This window comes from Apodemus sylvaticus, chromosome 15 (assembly GCF_947179515.1).
Source record: "Apodemus sylvaticus chromosome 15, mApoSyl1.1, whole genome shotgun sequence".
NCBI classification, from domain to species: Eukaryota; Metazoa; Chordata; class Mammalia; order Rodentia; family Muridae; genus Apodemus; species Apodemus sylvaticus.
Window position 1 is genome coordinate 9,851,747 of NC_067486.1, and position 24,017 is coordinate 9,875,763.

Here is a 24,017-nt window from a genome sequence, read left to right on the forward strand (position 1 = left end):
AATGATTGTATTTTAAAACTTGTCAGGTTGATGTCTCTTTCTCTTCATTAAATTGGAACAATAGTATTCACTGCAATCTTTGCATTAGTGCAGATCACCAAGAGGTAGTCTCTTGTCCTATTTGCTTTTGATTGCTGTAATAAAACACTGCCAAAAGTAACATCAGGAGTAAAAGAATTGATTGAGCTTATAGGATGTAGTCTATCATGCAGGAGCTCAGCAAAAGAGCTTGAAGCAGAAACCTTGGAGGATCTGCTGCTTAAGGCCTTGCTTTTAGATTCAAGCCCCTCGCCCTTTCTCATAAAGCCCAAGTCCACCTATTTGGGGATGGCTCCTCCCACGATTGGCAGGGCATTCCTACATCAGTTATAATGAAGGAACTAATGCACACACATGCTCATGGGCCAGTTTGGAGGAGATGATTCTTGTGTTGATAAGTTCTTTCTTCTCAGGTCGACAACCAAGATCAGCCATTGCATCTATTTTCCAGGGATGTCACAAAAAATGACATCTTCCTATAGTAGATTTTTCAAGCTATTGGGGAATGTCATAGTTACCTAGACATGCTGTAAGAGAATCTGGGCAAATCTACGGTATGCATAAAGAGTCATGCTCGGAGCATAGAAAATAAACGTCTGTGTGCATTTTGTTGGAGGGGATGCTTCACTAACCCCTCATACTAAAGACCCAGCCAAGTGTGCATCTAAAATGAAATAACCTTATATTTTCTATTTTGCACACCATTTTCCTATCACTTCATACACTACCCTTGTTAAATTTGTCCTAGAAAATGCTTCCTATAAATATAAACAACTGAGAAATTAAATGGATGGACAGTGCTTGATTGATTAGGCACAGCTAAATTTCATTTCCCTCATCTGGACATAGAATTTGCAGTTTCTATTTCCAACGTTGGAAGATGCCTTAGATTTCTAAGCCTAACAAGTACTATGACATCATTTTCTTTTATACATTTTTTCTTCAGAGTGGCAAGCGTATCACCTTGGGTTTAATGTGTATCAGCACGTAAATTTAATGAGAGGCAATTGGATGTGATGATTGAGTCCTCATGAAAGAAGAACTGTACCGTCATGGCTGCCATTTCAGATTCTAAGGTGTTCTCAAAGACTTTGACCCCTCCGGCTCAAATTAACCTTATTCACCGTTCCTTATTCCCAAAGCCCTCAATACCTCATCCCATTAATTCTGTTCTTATCATACAACACTGGCATCAAATGCCAAATAAACTTAACCTCAAAGATTATTCTTTTTCCCTCTTGTGACCTTACAGGCATGAAGATAATATTAACACCACATTGATCCTTGATTGGCATCTTTATTTTCTTCCACACAAGCACATAAACCACTAAAGAGAAAGAAAGAAAGAAAGAAAGAAAGAAAGAAAGAAAGAAAGAATGAAAAGAAAGAAAGAAAAGAAAGAAAGACCATGGGACAGATGTACTAAATTCCAGTTATTTCAAACACACAGATATTCATGCACACACATTGCTTGTTCGCACTCACCAGTCCAAAAAACCATGTGATTGGTTTCCTCTCTCATTAAACTCGGAAATCATTAATGTACTAAAATTGTTTACAGAGATGAAGAGATTTGAAAACACAGTTCTGATTGGAATCTAGATCTAGTATTTGTCAAATACTAAGTGATGGTTTCTAGGAATGGCAAGGAGCCATGAGTTGAGTAGACGGAAATGAAATACTTTCAGACTTTATAATTGGCTCTTGTGTTTTGGTGGGATACACAGGATTTGCCAACCCTCAGTAACTAAAGTTACAGCTCTACTTTCCCAGCTGTTCCAGCAGCTTGCAGGGTTGTGGGATAAAGATGAGAGGTAGTGGCAACTGCAGCAGCAGCTCTGCAAATGGTTTTCAGGGTGGACATAATAAATAAAATATGAGTGACAGCAATGCCTATGTTTTTCATCAAATTTTTTCTTACATATTAAAGTGCAAGTCATTACTATTCATGAACCAATCTTATCCCGTTTTTTCCTACTTAGAAAGAAATGTATATTAGCCAAAATATCAGCTCAACAGCCCCAAAGGAACAATAGAGTTTTAACAGAGATTTGCTGAGAAGAAATTTCCAAAAGCAAGACATCAAATTAGAGTGATTCTCATTCAGATGTGGCTGTTTTCACCTTTTGCTCTGTCTTAGTTGAAATGATGTCTTAGTTCTGAGAGAAGCAAAGCAGTGAATAAAGCCGTTATCTTTGAAGTCATGAATCAACGTGTGTGGATCACAAAAAGACAGCAAATAAAATTAAAATAAACAAAAGTTGTATCTACAAAACAGAAGTTTAAAATCTTTTCACATTCACGGATGTCATGCTGAAAGAGATATGGTTCCTCACTTATTTGAACACTGGTGCTTGCAGACGTATTAAACAGCTATTAATTTTAGTGGTTTCTGAAGCCAATCACAGACATGGCCTATGGTTCTTTGGCAACAATGAAAGAGTTATAAAGATAGTACTGTATTCTGATGCCTAGAATCTCTTCTCTCTACAATTAGTGACTTTCAGAAAAGGAATCATTTGTTAGTGGACAGTTATAAGTATCTCTGAATTGGACATCTTTGCTGAAGTCAACAGTTCTAATGTTTGATGTCTTACCAGGTGAGCCCAAAAGATTCTCGCAATTCAGGATGATGTACAGAATGTCAAAGGAGACTGAATGGTACATGCCTCTTCCCTTGTTAGTTAGACTTCTTTTTCTCTGGGTCAATCTAACTTGATAGATAGACAGACAGACAGACAGATGGATAGATGGATGGATAAACAGACGGACAGACAGACAGGCAGGCAGGCAGGCAGGCAGATAGAGAGATGTAATCACCTTTACCAGGACTCAGCTTTAATAGTATATCCTGAAGAAGGAAGATGCTGTGATTTCAAAGAATAACAATAATCTGTGTTTATTTTCCACTGTGATTACTTTCTAAATTCGAGAATATCAAATATTTCCAATCTTCTCCACTTATTTTGATAAATGGCATTTATCACGCTTATAAACTCTTTAGAGTCTTCTTAGATATCTATCTTCCTTATTTTTACCAGCCTTGTTTTCTCTCTAGCTGTTCCCTTTAGGCTGGAAGTAGCAAACAGGTGCAACATATGAGGGATCCGTAGGCTTCCCGCAACCTCCAGGACCAACTTTCACTAAGTCGCTGTATTCTCCCTGATTAAACAAGTGAAATTCGCCTGTTTTCCTACCTCTAAAATATAAATGTTTGATGTCATTAAGCATTTTATAGCTCTATGTAAATATGTCATGTGTGTGTTCTTGGAGCATTTAACTGTAAATCTCCCTTAACAAACCAATATGGGCAACCATCTGAAAAATGGCAAAGTAAAAAAAGTGCAAAAAAGGAAAGCCATTTTAGTGCCCTCTAGTGGAATTAAGTAGCTTTGTAGCTACTGAAATGGTGATTTTTTTTTTAATTTTTTTTAATTTTTATTTATTTATTTATTTTTTAACATCAAAAGTATCGCTTAGGAACAGAAAAATGCCGAAACAAAATAAATAAGAAGTGTGAGGGGTATTGGAGAGGAGTATATTTTTGGGGAAAATTCAGAAAAAACCTCACAATTTTTGCTATATATTTAAAGAATAAGTACATTTTTAGAAAGCACCCTAATTTATAATAAATACTATAACCTTCCTTATTAATCCTTTGCTTCAAGATTTCAATGTTACATGAACTTTTGGCTGTTTGTTCAAAAATGAGTTTACCCTTGACTAACTTGAGTCAGCAATCAGTAAACTGGGTGAGTGTTTTTGCTAGTAAATTAATGGTATACGTCCCATGTTGTGAAATAGAAATGTAATGAAGCAGTCCTTGCATTCTGGATTATTGAGTTTAAGAAACCTGTGGTATAAAGAGCAACATGTTCCTGCTAATGAAGAACAGGGAGAGTGTGGGTTTAAAGGACATTGGGCATTTTGTCTTGTATGCAGGAAGATAGTGCTATTACTGGGTATTGTGGGGAAAAGGGTTGGCTATTATGACTGCAATGGGCAACAGGAGAGAGAGAGAGAGAGAGAGAGAGAGAGAGAGAGAGAGAGAGAGAGAGAGAGAGAGAGAGAGAATGAGAGAGAACTAACAGATGCAACAGGAGAAACATGCATAGATTCCAGTTGGCCCTGACCCCCAGCTAATGATGAAAGTATGCTTACATAACCAAATGGCTAAACACAGAGTGGGGCAAACAAAAATATCTGAAAGTAAGTTAAATACACAATTTTGTATCAATACTGAAATGACTTAAAACCAGCAGGCACATTCAAAAGGAGATAGAAAATACATTTTAATGAATAAGGCAAGACCCTCTCCATATCCACTTCATAAAAGTAACAAGAATACTGTGTCCATGTCCTCAAGGGTTTTCCACAGTTTCTTTTCTATTAGTTTCAGTGTGTCTGGTTTTACGTGGAGAGAAGAGGACTTATGGGTAGGGGGGAACTGGGAAAGGGGAAAGCATTTGGAATGTAAACAATGAATATAGAAAATAAAAATATATATATACAAAAAAACTTGAGATCCAAACAGTTTTGAACTTCAATATTAGGAAGTAAAAACACTATAGTAAAAAAAAAAAAAAAGAAAAGAAAAAGAAAAAAGAAATAAAAAGAATACTGGCACATAGCTTCAAAATAATTTTTGCAAACTTTGAAGTGATAAAAGTATTTTCAGAAATATGAGAGTGTTCATCCATGGAAAAATATCCCAGCTTAAGAGAGAACTTTGTAGGAATTCCACCTATTTTGTTCTGCTTTCAAGGTAGACTTGAAACTAGTATCTCAGACTCTCTTTTCTGTGGCCAAAAGATGTCACACACACTGGGGAGAGTCTTCCTCTTAAATTAATCCTTCTGGAAATATCTTTACCAACCCACCTAGAGATGTGTCTCTTAACTAACTCTAGATCACAGCAAGTCAACTTCCAAGAGTAAGCATCCCAATATACATATGCTGAAATAGAGATGCGTATATGATCCCCAAGAAAACAACTGAAACCTATACTTCTTTTTTTTTTCTAATTTGGCCAGAAATGTGTAGCACAAGCAGACAGAATTCATTTCTTGTCTTACTTTCCCACAAATATTCAAAAGTTTTATAAATGGGATCACCAGACTTTAAAAAGTCAACACACTAAAAAAAAAAAAAAAAAAAAAAAAAAAAAAAAAAAAAAAAAAAAATCTTATAACACAAGAAAACGGTGGGAAATAAAACCTGATATAAAGAATGAAAGAGGTGCGTGGTAGATGCTGACCTGTCAGCATTTGTTAAATACTAATATGTCTATTGCCCTAACCCATGGATAGGAGTGTTTCTATGAGAGATGAGATACAGTCTGCCAACAATGTCTGTCAGTGCTTACTAGGTCAGTTCTCTATGCCCAGCCCCCAACACACACAACTCTGTGTGTGTATGCTCTGGGCCTGAGCATATGTGGTAGCATGAAGGTCCATGTCTTCTTTTGATTTCTAGCCCTGATGTAACCAAACCTCCTGGTTTTGTTAGTTCTGGTTGAGAGTTTTGAAATCTTCACACAGAATGACATAAGAATCTTATTTTATACCATGTACCAAAATGGTTCAGGAGATAACAGAGAGATAATTATTCTATCTATGGCTATTAAAGTCATAGAAGAAAATAGGGAGCTAACTTTCTACAACCTTGAGCAGGTGATGGTGTTTGAGTGTGAGAAAATTGCAAGTGACAATTGGAAAGATTGGTAAATTTATCAAGAACAAAAGTATTGTGTTTCTAAGAACAATACCAGTTAGGACACGTAGTCACAGGATTGGAAGAAAATATTGACAAATCATGTGTTTTAAAGATTTACACACAGTTAATGAAAAGATATATGTAGTAACTTTTCAAATTTAACAATGAAGACAGTCATAAGAAAGTGAGTTTATTTAGTTGTTACTTACCTTTTTATTTTTGTATATCAAAATTCCTTCCTAAGATAACGGTGACAATAATTTAGATTACAATTACAATTACATAGTATTGATTTTATTCCGTGCTCTCTTTTCTGAGCTTGTAAACTCATCACCCACAATAATCAGAAACAGGTTATGGTTAAGTCTCAAATATCCAGGTATCACATGACTAACATTTGTATCTGACTAGCCTGCTTCCTTCAGCCATGCTGTTCCTTCTGATGCCATCTCAGCTTGTTCATCCTCTTACTATCTTACTCGACATCATCTCTGGCTCCCTACAAGGACACTGCTCTTGCCTAGGTCAGACCTCATTATGCCATCTCCAAGCTTCTTCCTGCAGGCATCTACCTCCCCAAAAGATCCATGCACAGCCTCACTTGGCTTGTGACATCTTGCTACAGACACTCCTCCTCTAATTCCTTACTTATCCAAAGTGGCCCTAATCTCTTTGGCCAGGTTATCATCTTGTTGTGCATAGTTCTTTGAAGCTTCTTCAAATGCCTACTTCATCTGATCTAACAGATTGTCTTTCCCTTCCAGAGTCTTCTTTGCGATTCACTCATCATCACAGTTCTACAGCTTGCACTCCAATACCCTAAAGATAGCCTCTCTCCACACCCACATTTCCATGCTGAATTTCCCCACTTAACCAGATGCCTGTTCTGGCCATTCATATGTCGTGGCTTTTGTACTGAAATACTAAGGAAGAAATAAGGGAAGGCGGAGAGGCATGGAAGAAGGAAAACTAGGAAGAAGGAGAAATTATGAAGGCAGTAAGAGTTTGATTGAAACAGGCCTCTTAGGGAAGACAGTAAGAGAGTCAATCCTTTGAAACTAATTAGCATTTCCAGTGAGGATCTGCCCTGCTTCCTTCCTTCTTCTCAGTGTTTCCTTCCAATCTAAGACTGTAGCTGTCTAGGGTAATAATTAGGGGTGATGATTACACTTAACTGTCAGAATTCTCTTGAGAGGGTCATGTGAATATGATGGCTCCTTGGGTAAGGACACTTGCTGCCAAGCCTGATATGACTGAGCCTAGTTTGTTACCTGGAACTCACATAGTGGAAAGAGAAAATGATTGACTATCTCAAGGTGACTTCTTATCTCCACATGTGTGTTGTGATAAGCATAAACACACACACACACACACACACACGATAGAGAATTTAATAAATAACACGATAAATTAATGAAATAAATGTAATTTTACAAAATAAAAGAAAGAAAACAACTGGCACATGAGAATTTCACTTGAACTCCGGGGCAGCAATGGCATCACTCTGCACTAGAGACACACTGTTCACGGGACTCAGAAATCTGTTCCCCTGTGAGCCGTGCCAGCAGGGGTGGGTGGGGTGGATGTCTGTGTATTCTTGGTTGCAGGAAATGGGTCAACCTGTGCCCTTTAGGGGCTCTCTCTTTAGTCTCTCTATAGAGTCTACCATCTACAGAACAAAGGCTGACTTGTTTTTACTAGTGAGCAAATTGTCCCTAAGCATATGGAGGAACAAGTGCAGAGATAACACTAAGACTCTCTCCCTTCCTAGAAAGACCCTGCTTACTTTCTGATATCAGATGAGGTCTGCGGGATCAGAATGACACGGCCATGAGCAAAGTAAGACTATCTCCAGGAACTGTTAGGGGACTGATAGCCAAACTCCCTATAAATAGGATTAAGTTTGCTAAAAAACAACAATATATGTATATGTATGTGTCTGTCTGCGTCTGTGTCTGTGTATATTCATATACCTACATATCAATTGGAAAGCGAAAAGCACAGTTGTTCCACCCCAGCTTTGAGCTGTAAACTTTGTTGAGATGGGCCTGATCCATCCTGATTTATTTTTCTTTCTTTTGTTTCACAGTGGAATTCCTCTCTGCTCAGCTTCCTCAATTTTCTAAGGATCAGAGAATGACAGAAGTACACATTCTAAGGACCTGGCAAGCAGGCAGGGAGCTCAACAAAGTTAGTCTTACTTCAGAATCATTCTTGGAAGTCAGAAGATATGGGCGGGGACTCTGGGTTGTGTTTTCCTGCTATTCAAGGGACAGAAGAAGGATCCATCAGCATCAGGGATCCATTCAGTAAGTGATGGCTTGTGCCACGCACTTCTTGCATCCCTACCCCTGTGTCTTATGGCTTTGATCTTGCCACTGGTTAACTGGAGATAATTGCTGCCTTTCAGTGCTTGTGAAAGAATGGCCAGAAGCCATTTCCATTTACCTTTGACCATGGGAGAGTTAATTAATGAGGGATAGGGTGACTTATACATGGGGAGGTTATTTGTGTGAAACATTTTGAAAAGATTTAGATCTTTCAGGGCTCAAATCAAAGTAAGCAACCAGACATTAAGATGTCGTATTGAATTAAGATGTTGTTTATTAAAATCGGCTTCAGACTGCAATTTACTAAATCAGCTATTCTGCTGCACACCGTGGACAAATGAAGCTCATTTGTCAATTATGTCCTATTCAGCAGAAGTCTTGGAAAGTCACCAAGACTTCCCTGAACATAATAGGCTTTGAATTTTGGTCAGTTTAAAGTGTTGTTTTTTTCCAAGTGACATAAATTGTTTTGACATCCCTCAGACTTTTCTGGTCTAACTACTCAGACAAATCCATTCTGTAACCTTGGTCTTAGAGTTGAATTTATTGGGATGGGCTAAGATGTCGAGAGGGATGCTGAAGGTGCAGCTGAAAACATGGGAAGAGCCCTCAGAGACTGCTGATACTAAGGGAGGAACAATGGTGCTCTAGTCATCTTGATTAGATCAATGTCAAGGAAAGAAGGAACGTTGGCCCCACACTGCCTACAAAGGATCATGAACATACTCTTGCCACCTATGTTGGGAATAAAACTTTGGGATGATGCTTCAATTTTTCATCTTTTACTGAATCCAAGGTAGGATAATTTTATAATTTTAATTCTAGTGGTATGTGTGTGTACATGTTATGGGGTCTATGTGTGGTGGTCAGAAGCCTTGGAAACTGATGCACACTCTCCACAATAGAATTGAATTTAGGCCTGCAGGGCAAACACCTCTCTCTAATCACTGATTTGATACATATTCGAAATGCATAATGGGTGACCAAGGACAATCAGTGCCATTGGTACCCCAAGCATTTATCTTTCCAAGCCTTCCAAGTTTCATTTTAAAATATAAGTTATTTTTAGCTATACGTGTCTTAACGTACTATGGAATACCAGAACGAATGCTCCCTATCTGTCTTTTACTACCCATTAACAAGACTAGTTTCCTCTAAAGACACATGCATGACTGTACTGAAGCCAGCCTGCATAACCCAATATGATTAATCTCATCACCTCAAGGTGCTTAGTGTAATACATCTGGGGATTCATTCTAACTGTATGTCATCATGATGAATTTTAAGGATCCATTTGTGGACTTCCTTTCATGCCATGACTGGGACCACTACAGTTACTGGGAAGTAGGGACACATTTGAGCATGGCACTCTAATTGAATAATATATAGGCTCATTCATATTTGCTTCTGTAGTCATCACAGTTTTAGAGTAAGGGAGTCTATCTATATTATGCTGACTAAGTAAGTGTGTTCCTTTGGTAAATTAATTATGTTGAGCTCTAGGCATTCAGAGGTCAGCAAACACAGGACTACTTCTCTATATTCCTTCTTATCTGCATAAAGGCAGTGTACAGACTTTCTATTTCACATCATTTTCACTGCCTCACTCCTGGTCAACCCTCCCCAAATCCTTCTCCCATCCTTCTTCCCTTCTTCCCTGGGCAGATGGGAGCCACCATGGGTATCTCCCCCTACTTTGGCACTCAAGTCTCTGTAACATTAGACACATTCTCTTCCACTGAGGCAAGACAAAAGAACTTCATACATGAAAGTTTCTATACCAGAAAGGCAGTAGTAGCTCTTTAACAACATGCAAAATCCACTCTACAGAGAATTTGTAGATCCCTGTGAAAAGATATGCCATTTTTCATTAATTCCCTCAAATATTTTTTAGTTGCTTCCTCAAATACTTCATACTCTAAAGATCAAAATCCTCTTCTTTGCTCCTGAAGTTGGTGTTTAAGTTCTCTAATCTACTTGTTTTGATTTCAGTTTTTTCCGTTAAATTTCCATGAACATAAATTATCAATAAAATTTGGTACTTTTCATGTTTGGCTGGTTTGGGTTACAAATCCCATGAAATATATCTGTGAAGGAAGACAACGATTTTTGTTTTTGTTTTTTCCTTTCCAACACTGATATAATGCCAGGTGTTATCTGGGACAAGTGCCACACTTGTCTGAAGAAGAAATAAACATTCAATCATTGAATCCTCAGCTATTCCAAATTCTCTGCTTCTTGAAATGTATTTAATGCAAATAATCTCCAAGCAGATGAATAGGAGTGAACAGTACTCTCTAGAGATTGCCAGGGAGTTTGGAAAGAAGGTGCTTATCAAGTCTATGTCTAGTCTTACTTAGAACAGCTCAACACCTTAGAAATCCTGTTGAAGAAAAAGGAATATAAACAAAAATGGAACACAACCAAAAAATAATCTGTATTGTCTTATAAGCATTTCTACCCCAAATGTGAAAATTTTAAGCAGCTCTGACCTATATTTCAGGGCAAGAAAGGAGCTAAAATAAATTGGATTTTCTGTTCTATTCAAATCACTGACTCTCCTGGAATCCATATTCCATATCAAATAGAGATGGTTTACCTTCCTCTAGCCAGTTCACCCTATATTATTACTTGGGGAGTTGATGGAGAAAGGCTGTTTCTCACGATGCCACATTGGATTCACCAGGTCATTGCTGTCACCTGGATCAGCAGCATCTGGGAGCCTGTTAGGAGCACATTCCCTGTGTTCAGCCCTGGGGTGTTATCTTGTTAATTGTACAACTCATTTGTCATTTTTCCATAGCTCTTTTCAGTCTGGGCATCTACAGATAGGAACCTGAATCTCAATTTTAACACCCAACAAACCAATAGTTTGATCTCAGCAGAGCAACTTTGCCATCTGTGGAATTTTAGCATTCTTCATTTAGGTTACTAACAAAGAACTTGGAGTCTGGACTTAAATCAGTAAGCCCCACACCAGAAATCACTTCCTGACCTGCTCCCAAATGATTCAGTTATTTGCCTACAATGAAAATGCCTCAGATGCTTATGTAGATTTTTAGTTTAGCCTATGTGATGGACATTCAGGAAAATAATCTTCAATGGCCAGGCATTCAGTTTTGAATGAATGCTCTTAATATTAAGCATATAGTAAATCACACTAAAATAACAGGCAGCAATTGGTAGGTAAAGGATAGATAGATAGATAGATAGATAGATAGATAGATAGATAGATAGATTAGATAGATAGATTAGATAGATAGATAGATAGATAGATAGATAGACAGAAGATATAAGAGATAGTAGGTAACAAATACTATAAAATTAGACTCTCTAAATGTCCATGAAAAATCAAATGGCAAAACCCCTTTAAGACAGCCAGCTAGAGTTCCCCCATTGAAAGTACTGGGTAATGCAGTATCTCCTCAGGTGAGACTTGCAAGTAAAAGAATAGCAACAGAGAAAGATGATGTCAACAAACTGGATACTCACATCATCCATTAGAGTACACCTGGGGAACTTGAGGGAGTAGACTGGAGTTCCCAGTTGAACTTTCTTTGGATGACTTATCACAGCTGAAGTTTTCATGGTTCCCATCTTTCCTTTCACAATTTATGCTCCCACCTAACCCCACAGGATACATACTTATAAACAGTGCTAGAAATAATTCACCTTTTACAAGGACAAAATGTTTCTAGTCTTTGGGCCAGTATTCTGTTTTCTTTCTCTTATCACAGTTAGGAAGCAACAGCAAATCTCCAGACAAAGGGTATTGCAGAACATCTTGAGACAAACATGCCAATATCTAAAATGGAGAGAGAGCAGCTATGCTTCCAGAGTCAACTCCTCAGTGTGCTCTAACAACATATGGCAATTTACTAACATAGTGATTGTTATAGTCAACTATATGAATTCAAGACTATAAACAATATGGAAATCAGTAGACAAGGAATTTATAAGTAGGTTTACATATATATGGATATTAACTTTACATATGTATGCATAGATAGATAGATGATAGATAGATAGATAGATAGATAGATAGATAGATAGATAGAGAGATGGATTAAATAGATTTATAAATAAATTCAACTCACGAACATGTTGGCATTTTCTAAATATTTCAAGTGCAGGTGATTAAATCCCACTCAAAGCACTCAAGCTCTCCCGTTGACTCACACACAAAAAAATTAGGGACAAAAATGAGAGGAAAGGGACTGAATGAATGCAAGTTCAGAATATATTTGGAGCCCCATGATATCTTTGCTGGCTTTAATCAAATTCTGATTATGTGCTTCTTTTACAGTGGGTCTTCTCCACAAGTTAAGGAAAGTTGTACTAATTGCTCCATCTTAGAATGTCTGTTGAGGGGATGAACATAAATTCCATGAATGTTCTGCTCTTCTAGAGCCATGTTTTCACTGATTAATGCAACCAATGTAGCCAAAACAAGAGCATAGATTAGGAGAAACAGCAAAACCTGGTTGTCCTGTGTGTCCTCTGTAACTAGACAATAAATAATCAAGATCTAGACACAGAGAACTTGGAATGTAGTTTAAAAAGGAGCGAAATACCACAACAACAACCCAGTTACTTCTGTAAGGCATGATAGCATTACAGCATATATGAAACAGAATAGGTCATTCTGTCTCTATGTAGTTACTTATGTATATGCCTATTTTACTATCTGTTTATCAATCATTTATTTGTAAACAATTTATGATCTATATCATTATCTTTATATTTATATGAGTGTCTGTTTATTATGAATATATCTACTCTATTCTGTTACATCTATCTCCATCTCTATTACAATTCAGCTAGTAATAGAAAAGTTGTGAATTCTTATTTTTCTCCACCTGTTAAAACAGGGATATATTAAAGTTGATTGTTCATACTTCTCTAGATAGCAGTAGAACCAGAAAGAAGTGGTGAGAAAGGACTATATCTTCCTAGGAAGTGAAGCAAAATCAGAAATGGGAAAATGCTTTTTAAGTTGACCTTGTGTTTCATTATTTGGTGCACATCATTGCAAGCCTGTTTCTCATGCGTTTCTGTATGTCACACTTTCAGTAAATGAAGCTGAGAGAAACAAAAGAGGATGCCTTTAGCTGTCAAGTGAGTGCGGTGAGGGTGGGGCTGCTGATTAATAGGGAAAGCTGTCTGGAAACAGGGTCAAGGGGAGTGGTTGCCCAAGTCCAGGCTCATGTTGAAGGAAAAAAAATATAATTGCCACCCCTTCTCTGAGAAGCATATTTAGTTTAGAAATTTTAGGATAAAAGAAAAAAAGGGGGGGAGACTCTCATCAAACAGAACTGTGGGAATGGAATCAGAACAGACCAGGGAACATATATAAAGAGCTGTTACTTGCTAAGTAAGCTCATGCTGGGCTGTGTTGACCTCAGTTGCTCTTTAAGGGGGAGAAAACCCTTTCTATTCATTGTTTCAGAACAAAGACTTCCTCAAAAGGACTGCTGGAAGTCTGCAAGGTGTTTGCCATAGACTTGAGCAGAAATCATGAGAAGAGAGGCCTTTTTCTTGGAGTTAGTGTGAAGATAGGATGTGTCCCAATTCCGTGAAGGACACACTTTCTCTAATGCCAGAATCCAAGACACTTCACACTTTCATGAGCCTGCTTATTAACTGGGGGGTCTTACTGAAATGCAGGCTGGTGTTCAGAGTCTCTGATGGGACCTGAGATTCTGCATTTTTAATGAGTTGCTTGCATTGTTTAATGCCTTAGGCTTACTTGAATAGCAAGGTCCTAAATGGCTTCTGAAGGTCAGAGAATTTTCTAGCTAATTTTAGGACCATATCCCCAAACCACAAATATTACAGCAAAATAAACATTTCCCTGTCATCAATGTGATGGAAGGGTACGGATTTGTATAAAATTGACAGTTACTTATTTTCCAGCAATTAGAAAGATGGTCCCGAAGAGATTTAACAAGAAGTCAGGTTGGCCCTTGTATTATCAGAGGGAAATTCGTTCAGGAAATACATCTTTTACGGGGTGTATTATCTTCCTGTTGCAGTGATAAAATGATTCCAAGAAGAATCACGTTTTTGGCTCATGGCTCAAGCACAGTCCATCAGATTTGGGAAGAAAGGACAACATGAGCTTCAGTAGGCTGCTCACACTGGATCCACAGTCGGAAGGCAGATAATTAGAAATGCTTTGCTCTACGAACTTCTCCTGTTTATCCAGTCCAAAGAATAATGCTGTCTCTCTCTGGGAAGGTTTGCTGGGCTCTTAAACAACTTAAGTTAATTCCTCACAGATAGATTCAGAAGCTAACCCAATCTAAATAATCACTCACAGATATGCTTAGAAACTTATCTCCTAGGGGACTATAGGTCCTGCCACAATCAATCATACTGGGCAAAATGACACAAGGAGCAAGAGGTGACAGTCCCTGAATGTTGGACTGTCTGTGGCTTTAAAACCGCTACTACCTGGATACATGCTAAATTAATTCATCTTGAGTTCAGCCTGGCCACCATTAGTTTGTTTCAGGTCAGCCCTGAATTAGAAGCACAGAAAGGCCTGGCCAACACCTTTGCTCTGAACTGCATCAGTGAATTTTTTCAGTAGAGTTAGTTTTCCCATGAATTACTTTTGAGTCAACAAGATCAGAAGAGTAAGTACAGTCAAGGAGATTACTGTTTCTTTCCTTTGCCAGAGTCTCTGCCAGCAGATGGTTTGGGGAGTGCCTCCTTCTCCTTACTCTTGAATGGTCCTGTGATTGTTTGGATGTTTTAGGTGAAAATATTGATTCGGGACAAGAAGGAAGTGAAAATCAGTTTCCAAATCAAGACCTGTGTTCACAGTAGCCTCAACCATTTTTGAGTAAATAGGAAAAAATAAAAATAAAAAAGATAGGAATATGGGAATAGCAAAGGTGAATATCATGTTAAGTATCACCTTTTGTTTTTAAACTTCCTTTCTATACTGTTTCCCACACATCCCTGTCTGTAAAAACTCGATCCTGATGCCCAATGGCAGATAGTGTAAAGAAGACTGATCTGGCTTCTGTACATGGAAATTATGCTGATTCGCAAGATGTTGTTCTGGTTACTATAAAAATCTATATCACACATTCACCTCTGAAAAAGACCCATAAAATAGCACAAAAGGACAGTGAAGGATTCCGGGGCTGTAAAATTGATTGATGATGACACTGTAGGTTATAGCTCTGTAAATATAGAAAACACCAATACTGACACTCATAGAACAAATGTTGGTCAGCTGTGGATTGATAATTTCAAGTAAGAGGAAGCAACAGTCTATAATATAGACGAACCGTGAAGACACATATGAAATAGGTCTAAGAGTCAGGTTTGTCTCTCTAAGGCCTTGTACAGTACTAGCATGTTTGGTTATTGAGTGCTTAAAATGTAGCTTTTTCCACTAACAATTATACCAGAAGCGTAAAGTCCATGCTATATGTTCAGGATACAAAAGTAAGGTAAGATGTTGTGATTATAACAGGTTAGAGACATATTTTTTATTTATTGAGTTAAATACTCTATATTATTAAAACCAATTCTCCTAGTTTCCTGTGGCTTTTTAAAAGATGTGGTTACTGGAAAACACATGTATGTATGCATGTGTTCACTTCTGTGTGCATGGAGTCCTGAAGTGTGTCATATACTTCAGAGTGGGAGTTACATGCATATGACATGTGTGGCTTAATACACATATGCTAGAATATAAACTCTAGTCTTCACGATTATACAGCATGTGGTCTTAACCAAAAGGTCATTTACCTATTCTCTCTTCCATGTTTTTTTTGAGGCAGTGATTCTCTCTGCATCTGGATATCATTGATTTGCATAGACAAGTTGGCTAGCAATCCCCAAGGATCCTTCACCTCCTAACTCCACAGTGCTAAGTTTGTGAAACATAGATCTTATGTGGGTGGGAAGGATTAAACCCAGATCCTTGTGCTTATATGGAAAGCCATGACTAAAGCAACTTATAAAAGAGCATTTAATTTGAGGCTTACAGTTTAGAGGGTTAGTCCGTGAACATCATGACAGGGAACATGACATCAGGCACTTAGACCTGGTGCTGGAGCAGTGGCTGAGAGCTTACATATAATATATAAACAAGAAGCATACACAGAGAAAAAGCTAACTGGCAATGCCATGGACTTTGGAAGCCTTAAAAGCCTACCCCCAGAGACATACCTCCTCCAAGACCACACCTCCTATTTCTTCCAAAACAGTTCCATGATCTGGCAATCAAATGTTCAAATATATGAGGCCATTCTCATGCAAATCACCACACACACAGACTAAACAAATTTTGTGTTTTAAAATGAAAATGAAAATTTGTGAATCAGGGGTAGAATTTTATGTCTGAAAACAACGTGTCTAGATGTTAAGTTGACAAACCGAGGAATTATAGTCAATAAAGTCTGTTGTCCAGTTGACTTGATTAAGAATCACCATAATTCTAGGCCTGTCTGTGTGGTTATAGCTAGATAAGATTAATTGATGGAGGAAGATGCATCTGAATATCTATACCAACTGTCCATGTGCTAGAGTACTATACTGAATCAAAAGGAGAAATCTGAATGTCTTTCTGCTGCCTGGCTGTAGATACAATGTAATTAAATCAACTTGGGATCCTGTTGCTATGAATTCTCTGATGTGGTATACTGTCACAGTAGTAATACAGGAAAATAATACAAGGACAGAGAGGAGGTCTAGGTCCCCGTTGGGGATTCTTAGCATCATTAATAAAAGAACTTAAGAATAGAATATTTAAGTCTGCTTTTTTAAACAACCTAAACAAAAAGCTAGGGAAGGCAACCTCTGCACATCAGTATCTACCTAGAAGAAGAGAACAGAAGAGAGAGAGAGAGAGAGAGAGAGAGAGAGAGAGAGAGAGAGAGAGAGAGAGAGAGAGAGAACAGCAATGGCTGTGACATGGAGTCAGACAAATGGTAAACAGCTACATGAAAGACAACGAAACTTTAGAACAGGATGGAAGCCCAAAATGTTGAGCCCAAAAGTATGAGGAAAATATATTAGAAAAGATTAAAATAAAACAAAAACAGGAAAACATGCTTTTCTCAAAAATTCAGAAAAGTGGACAGACTTAAGACTATTACTCAGCTGTGGCTCACAGCTTCTGTTCTAGGGATGGGACTTCTGGGAAAGAAAACTACACTACTTTTTAAAAAATAAAATTATCCCACCTATCTCTTTAGCATGGTTTAAAGGGTGCTTACTTTCCTAGGCGCGACCCACTAGTCAAACTGAGTAAACAAACACATTTGTTATACTTGGTCTTTACTGAAAGGGAGATTCTATTCTCTTGACCAGGACCAAAGATTTCTCACACATTGTTATTCTATTTTCTATTATACATTGTATTTTCTCTGCACTTATCTACTTATATATTTTCTATCTTTTTGATTATTTTACAGGAAGGCACAAAATTTCCAATTTACTATAACTCTTCTAGCATCTCTAATAAGACTGAGCCTCTGGTAATATATTTCTAGAGTATATATACTTAGTGTCACTGTTCATAAATCTACAAAAATATACATCATCTTGACAAACATGATAAATTACCCATGAATTCACCCTAGGAACCCAACAACAGTCTTATGTAAATCTCCACCTGTTTTGGAAATAAAGGAAGAGAGGGTGACATTAAAAACAAATAAATAAGCAAACAGTTGACCTCTCCTTCTAGCTTTTCTTCTCTCATGGCCTTGTGGTAGAATTCTTTGGTTACAAATGAAACAACACATAATCTTAATTAGTTATTTTGAAATACAAGTTTTTTTGAAATTATTAAAATCTGAAACATGATCAGGAATGTCAAGAAGGTTTCACCAATTTGATTATCAGCACTTTCCAAATTAAACCAATTAGTCTTTTCCCTAATTAACAGCAGTTTCAGCCTTAAAAACAACACACTGATAATCAATGTGAAACATTAATAAATAATATATGTCAGAGGAAAGACAGACAGACAGACAAAACAGACACATGCTCACACAGAGCAAGACAGAGGCACAGAGAGGGGGGCACACAGGTTTGAACAGACAAGGAGTAGGAAAACAAGAGGAAGAAGAGGACAAGAATGAGAAGACTCACCAGCGCCAGAAGAAGGAAAGGACAAAACCACACGGGGGATCATAATTATATATTTCCCAAAGTCTTTTATTGTCTATTGTAATGCTCAGGAGGTTCCCCCAGATCTGGAGTCTGCAGGTAGCCCCTGTGACCCAGCCCCTCCCCCCCATTTAGTTGTGATGGGTAAATAAAGATGCTAACAGCAAATATTTGGGCAGAAAAGACATAAGTCCCCAAGAGAGGACTGAGAGGAGGGAGGAGAAGGAATAGTCACCATGGAATAGAGGAAGAACATGCAGGGGGGAGAAGAAGAGACACCATGGGTTAAGGGCCAAAAAAATGTGCCCCGGAGGGCTGCTCAACTGGAGTTAAGGGGAGCCCAGATGGAACATAGTAAGTAAGTGATAAATTGGGGTTACCAATAGGAAAATAGATTCTAACAGTATGGAGAGTAGGCAGCTGCCCAGCTATTGTGCTGCCTAAGGCTATTTAAAAATATAAAGGCTGTGTGTGTCTTTCATCTGGGAACATAAATGGTCTAAGATGGTGAAGAAACCCTGTTCCAGGACTTACAATATTTTCTACATCAAGAAAGTCACTGTGTTTAAAGGGAGGGATTTGTTTAAGACTAAAGTTTAAGGCTTCTAGGTTGGGTGATGCGGATGCTTTGTAGAGTGAGGTATGTAAGTAAATACGAGGGATGCACTCCAGAGGCAACATTTGTAAAGGGACTCAAAATAGTTAACAACCCACTGAGAGGAGACAAGGTCTGGGATTTTTCAACAGGCTTTGCTTCAGAGGAGAAAACAGTAAGTGAATGAAAGACAAATCAGCTGTGGATCTTTATGCAGATCATTGTCAGAACTTCCAATTTCAGCTTCAAAGCTATGGACAGATGCTAGAAGATATGCTTTCAAGCTCCGGAAATGAATTTATGAACTGAAGAGGTATTGCATGGCGACATATAGGATCACTGCCTGAAATGTCTATATAAACCAACCAAAGCTAGGTTGAAGTCATTGAGCACTGACACCCCGCTCCACTTTTTGCCCAAAAGTTTATGTAAATATTCTCTTCTAACCATGACCTCCATAACAATGACCTTACTGTGTCATATCCTCTCAGTGCCTTTTTTTCTGCTAGTGGACAACTATCTTAGATTAATATGGACTAAATTTCTATCTTACAAGTAACAGAAAATATTTTAACTGATGTCTTTTTTAAGTGGGTCTTGTTTTTCCCAAGGCTTGCACAAGTCAGAGGGTTAAAACCATAGGCTTAACAGTCTGCATAAACCTAGAACATCTCCCAGACAGCAATCAAGCTTAAATAAATAGTCTGTGCCTTCAATACCATGTTTGCTTTGACACAGACTGTTGTTCAGATATGTGGCATACTCAAAAATGTTGAAGACCTTGCCCTGTTGGGATTCTGTTTACCAGGGAATGGGCAGATAGGACAATGAATGACAAATACTAATCTGCATAAAAACATTTTAATGGAAACATTATTCCATTGGATGTAAAATCTTGATGTAATAAAAACCTACTAGCCAATATTTAAAGATCTTGTTTGAAGTGGGTCTAATTCTGGTAGGCATGGGGGTGTTTGATGGTCTTTTTCTTTCTTTTCAAAGCACTTTTAGGATAATTTTAGGAGTGAAATCTTTATGCAAAGGAATGACATTTCCAGCTGGGTCAGCGGGCCTGTGTCACCCTGTGTAATTGTGGTAAGTGGCTTTGATTTGCTACCTGGTCTAAGTAAGGATCACTCTGACTCGGCAAGCTGCTGTTTAGCAATCATGCCAAATCCTAAGAGTCAGACCTTCAAAAGAGCTCAGTAAAGCTGGTGTGTGTGTGTGTGTGTGTGTGTGTGTGTGTGTAGAGAGAGAGAGAGAGAGAGAAAGAGAGAGAGAGAAAGAGAGAGAGAGAGGGAGAGAGAGAGAGAGAGAGAGAGAGAGAGAGAGACCCAGAGAGACCCAGAAAGACAGATGCAGAGAGGGAGTGAGGGAAGGGAAAGGGAGAGACAGAGAGACAGAGAGACAGAGACAGAGAGACAGAGACAGAGACAGAGAGACAGAGGCAGAGAGGGAGACACGAGCACAAACAAGCACCAGGTTAATACTTAGGCTGCAGAGACCTTTGTTCTTTTCACAGAATTAGTCTTACACCCTATTCCACAGCGCAGCCACTTCCACCTCCCTCCAACTGTGTGTGAAGGAAGCTGACATTGGTTCGTTTATAAACTACTCTTTCTAAGCCGAAGGAAAGCCCACGGCACGCAGCCTTGCTTATACTGTGATAGAGGATATCAGAATGTGCTGCGGGGACGGCATCTGAACTGAATTCAGGTCTGCGGCAGCTGTGGGAACGTCCGCGGCAGAAGCTGCTGCATATTCTGCACACTGTTTTCATTGTGACATCCTCAGCTCCGTCTAAGGAGGACTAATCCCCATGTGCACCATCTAGTGGGATGGGAGCTAAACCCAAAAAATAAAACATAATTTTGAATAGAGACGGATATTCCAGGAAACTGGGGAGCTCAGGTGCAGGAAACTTCTCTTATATTACCTTAGAACATATCTACCATATAGGCTGTCTGGTTACGTGTATTTGTTGAATGTCCAAAGGTATGAAGCATTAACTATCATCTCTTTTTTTATTAGATAGTTTCTTTACTTACATTTCCAATGTTATCCCCTTTCCTCCTTTCCCCTCCGAAAACCCCCTATCTCATTCGCCCTCCCCCTGCTCTCCAGCCCACCCTCTCCTGCTTCCCTGACCTAGCATTCCCCTACACTGGGGCATCGAGCCTTCTCGGGACCAAGGGCCTCTCCTCTCATTGATATCCCGCAAGGCCATCCTCTGCTACATATGCGGCTGGAGCCATGGGTCCCTCCGTGTGTACTCTTTGGTTGGTGGTTTAGTCCCTGGGAGCTCTGGGGGTACTGGTTGGTTCATATTATTGTTCCTTCTATGAGGCTGCAAACCCCTTCAGCTTCTTGGGTCCTTTCTCTAGCTTCTCCATTGGGGACCCAGTGCTTAGTCCAGTGGTTGGCTGTGAGCATCCACCTCTGCATTTGTCAGACTCTGGCAGAGCCTTCGAGAAGACAGCAATATCCGCGTCCTGTCAGCAAGCACTTGGCATCCACAATAGTGTCCGGGTTTGGTAACTGTATATAGGGTGGATCTCTTAAGTCAGCCACACTTTCCACTCTAAAACTGATCTGCCGTGCTCCCCCTTGTGGCCATACTTGAAAAGCAAGGGATAATGTTTGCCTTGAGTCTGCACAGTCAGTTTGTTATGCGTTACTTTAAGTTAGTGGAATCTGTATTTCTTTGGTTAGGAATCTCATACATTAAACAATTTGCAAAGGATCCCAGGACAAGAATAGCTTCGGAGAATATGTCTACCAACCACTGTGAAATTTCTCTTAGTATTTGCTTGTGAACTCCAGAGCCAGATTGTGATGTTAGGATACCTCCAAACACCCACCAGAAATAGAATGTGGGATTCAGAGGGGAAATAACGGTGTGCAGACGCAGAAGGGAGTCTGGAGACAGAAGATAATTATTCCACATTAAGCATGGAAAATTGTAAAGTGTCAGAGCTGTTTCTCATCAGCATCTGGTTAAAGTAGAAGCTGCCACTCATCCTGATGCACAGCTTTATTTGTTTGTGGAAGAGGAAAAAAAAATTTAGAATTTGTGACAATGTTCTTTTTTCTATCTCACAAATGTATCGGATCTTAGAGAAAGTAACTGCAGCTAAGTAAAGTGTTTTGCTCCCTCCTAAGTTTTGAATTGTGTTTTAGAATTTCAGATGTTTATCGCCTTAATGAAGTTGGCTTGCTTCTGGTGAAATATTTGCCACTAACACAACCAAACTGGCCATGGAAAGTCTTTTTTTTTTTTATTCGATATAATTTTTTATTTACATTTCAAATGATTTCCCCTTTTCTAGCCCCCCCACTCCCTGAAAGTCCCGTAAGCCCCCTTCTCTCCCCCTGTCCTCCCACCCACCCCTTCCCACTTCCCCGTTCTGGTTTTGCCGAATACTGCTTCACTGAGTCTTTCCAGAACAAGGGACCACTCCTCCTTTCTTCTTGTACGTCATTTGATGTGTGGATTATGTTTTAGGTATTCCAGTTTTCTAGGTTAATATCCACTTATTAGTGAATGCATACTAGAGAACCTCCTTCTTAGCTCAGGTGGGGATTTATCACGTTAAGACTTTCCATGAAAAGGTGAATAACACCCACCTGAGCTAAGAAGGAGGTTCTCTAGCTGCTAAATCCTGAGCGATCACATGCCTGTGGCTCCCAACGCATTGTCCTGCCGGCTTAGCACCACTTAAATAGCTGTCCTCTACACTTTAATTTCATATGTATCCATCTTAGCAAGAATTTCTATTAAAACTCAAATGTGTTAGGCAACCATGCCCCAGTGGAAGCCAAAGACATTACCAGAAAGACAGAAGCTGGAGCGCTGCATCTCAGTACAGAATGGCGACAGTCACGGTGCCGGTGAGGACGATGCAAATTTTATCTGATATTAGAATGTCTACTCCAGCTCGTTTCCCGAGACCATTGGCTTGTAAAATTGTCTTCCAGCCTTTTACTCTAAGGTAGTTTTTGTCTTTGACATTTAGGTGTGTTTCCTGTATGCAGCAAAATGTAGGGTCTTGTTTCCTTATCTAGTCTGTTAGTCTATATCTTTTAATTGGGGCATTGAGCCCATTGACGTTAAGAGATATTAAGGAATAGTAATTATTACTTCCTGTCATTTTTTATGTTATTTTTATATTTGAGTGGTTATCTTCTTTTGGGTTTGATGAAGGAAGGTAACTATCTTGCTTTTTTTCAGGGTGTAGTTTCCCTCCTTGTATTGGAGTTTTCCTCCTATTATTCTTTGCAGAGCTGGGTTTGTGGAAAGATATTGTGTAAATTTGGTTTTGTCATAGAATATCTTGCTTTCTCCATCTATGGTGATTGAAAGTTTTGCTGGGTATAGTAGTCTTGGCTGACATTTGTGTTCTCTTAGAGTATGCATGAGATCTGCAGATCTTCTAGCTTTCATGGTCTCTGGTGAGAAGTCTGGTGTGATTCCGATAGGTCTTCCTTTATATGTTACTTGGCCTTTTTTTTTCTCTTACTGCCTTTAAGATTCTTTCTTTGTTTAGTGCATTTGGGGTTTTGATTATTATGTGGTGAGAGGTATTTCTGCTCAGGTCCAGTCTGTTTGGAGTTCTGTAGGCTTCTTGTGTATTCGTAGGCATCTCTCTCTTTAAGTTGGGAAAGTTTTCTTCCATAATTTTGTTGAAGATATTTGCTGGCCCTTTCAGTTGTAAATCTTCACTCTCATCTATACCTATAATCCTTAGGTTTGGTCTTCTCATTGTATCCTGAATTTCCTGGATGTTCTGGGATACAAGCTTTTTGCATTTTGCATTTTCTTTGACTGTTGAGTCAATGGTTTCTATGGTATCTTCGGCATCTGAGGTTCTTTCTTCCATCTCTTGTATTCTGTTGTTTATATTTGCATCTATGGCCCCTGATTTCTTCTCAAGGTTTTCTATCTCCAAAGTTGTCTCCCTTTGTGATTTCTTAGTTGTTTCTATTTCTGCTTTTAGATCCAGGATGGTTTTGCTCAGTTCCATAATTTGTTTGTTTGTGTTTTCCTGTAATTCTTTAAGAGATTTTTGTGTTTCCTCTTTCATGACTTCTGCCTGTTGACTCAAGTTCTCCTACATATCCCTTTTACTAGTGTTTTAAAATAGACTGAATATTATTACTATCTGTTATCATTGTACCCAACCCTAATGTACGCAATG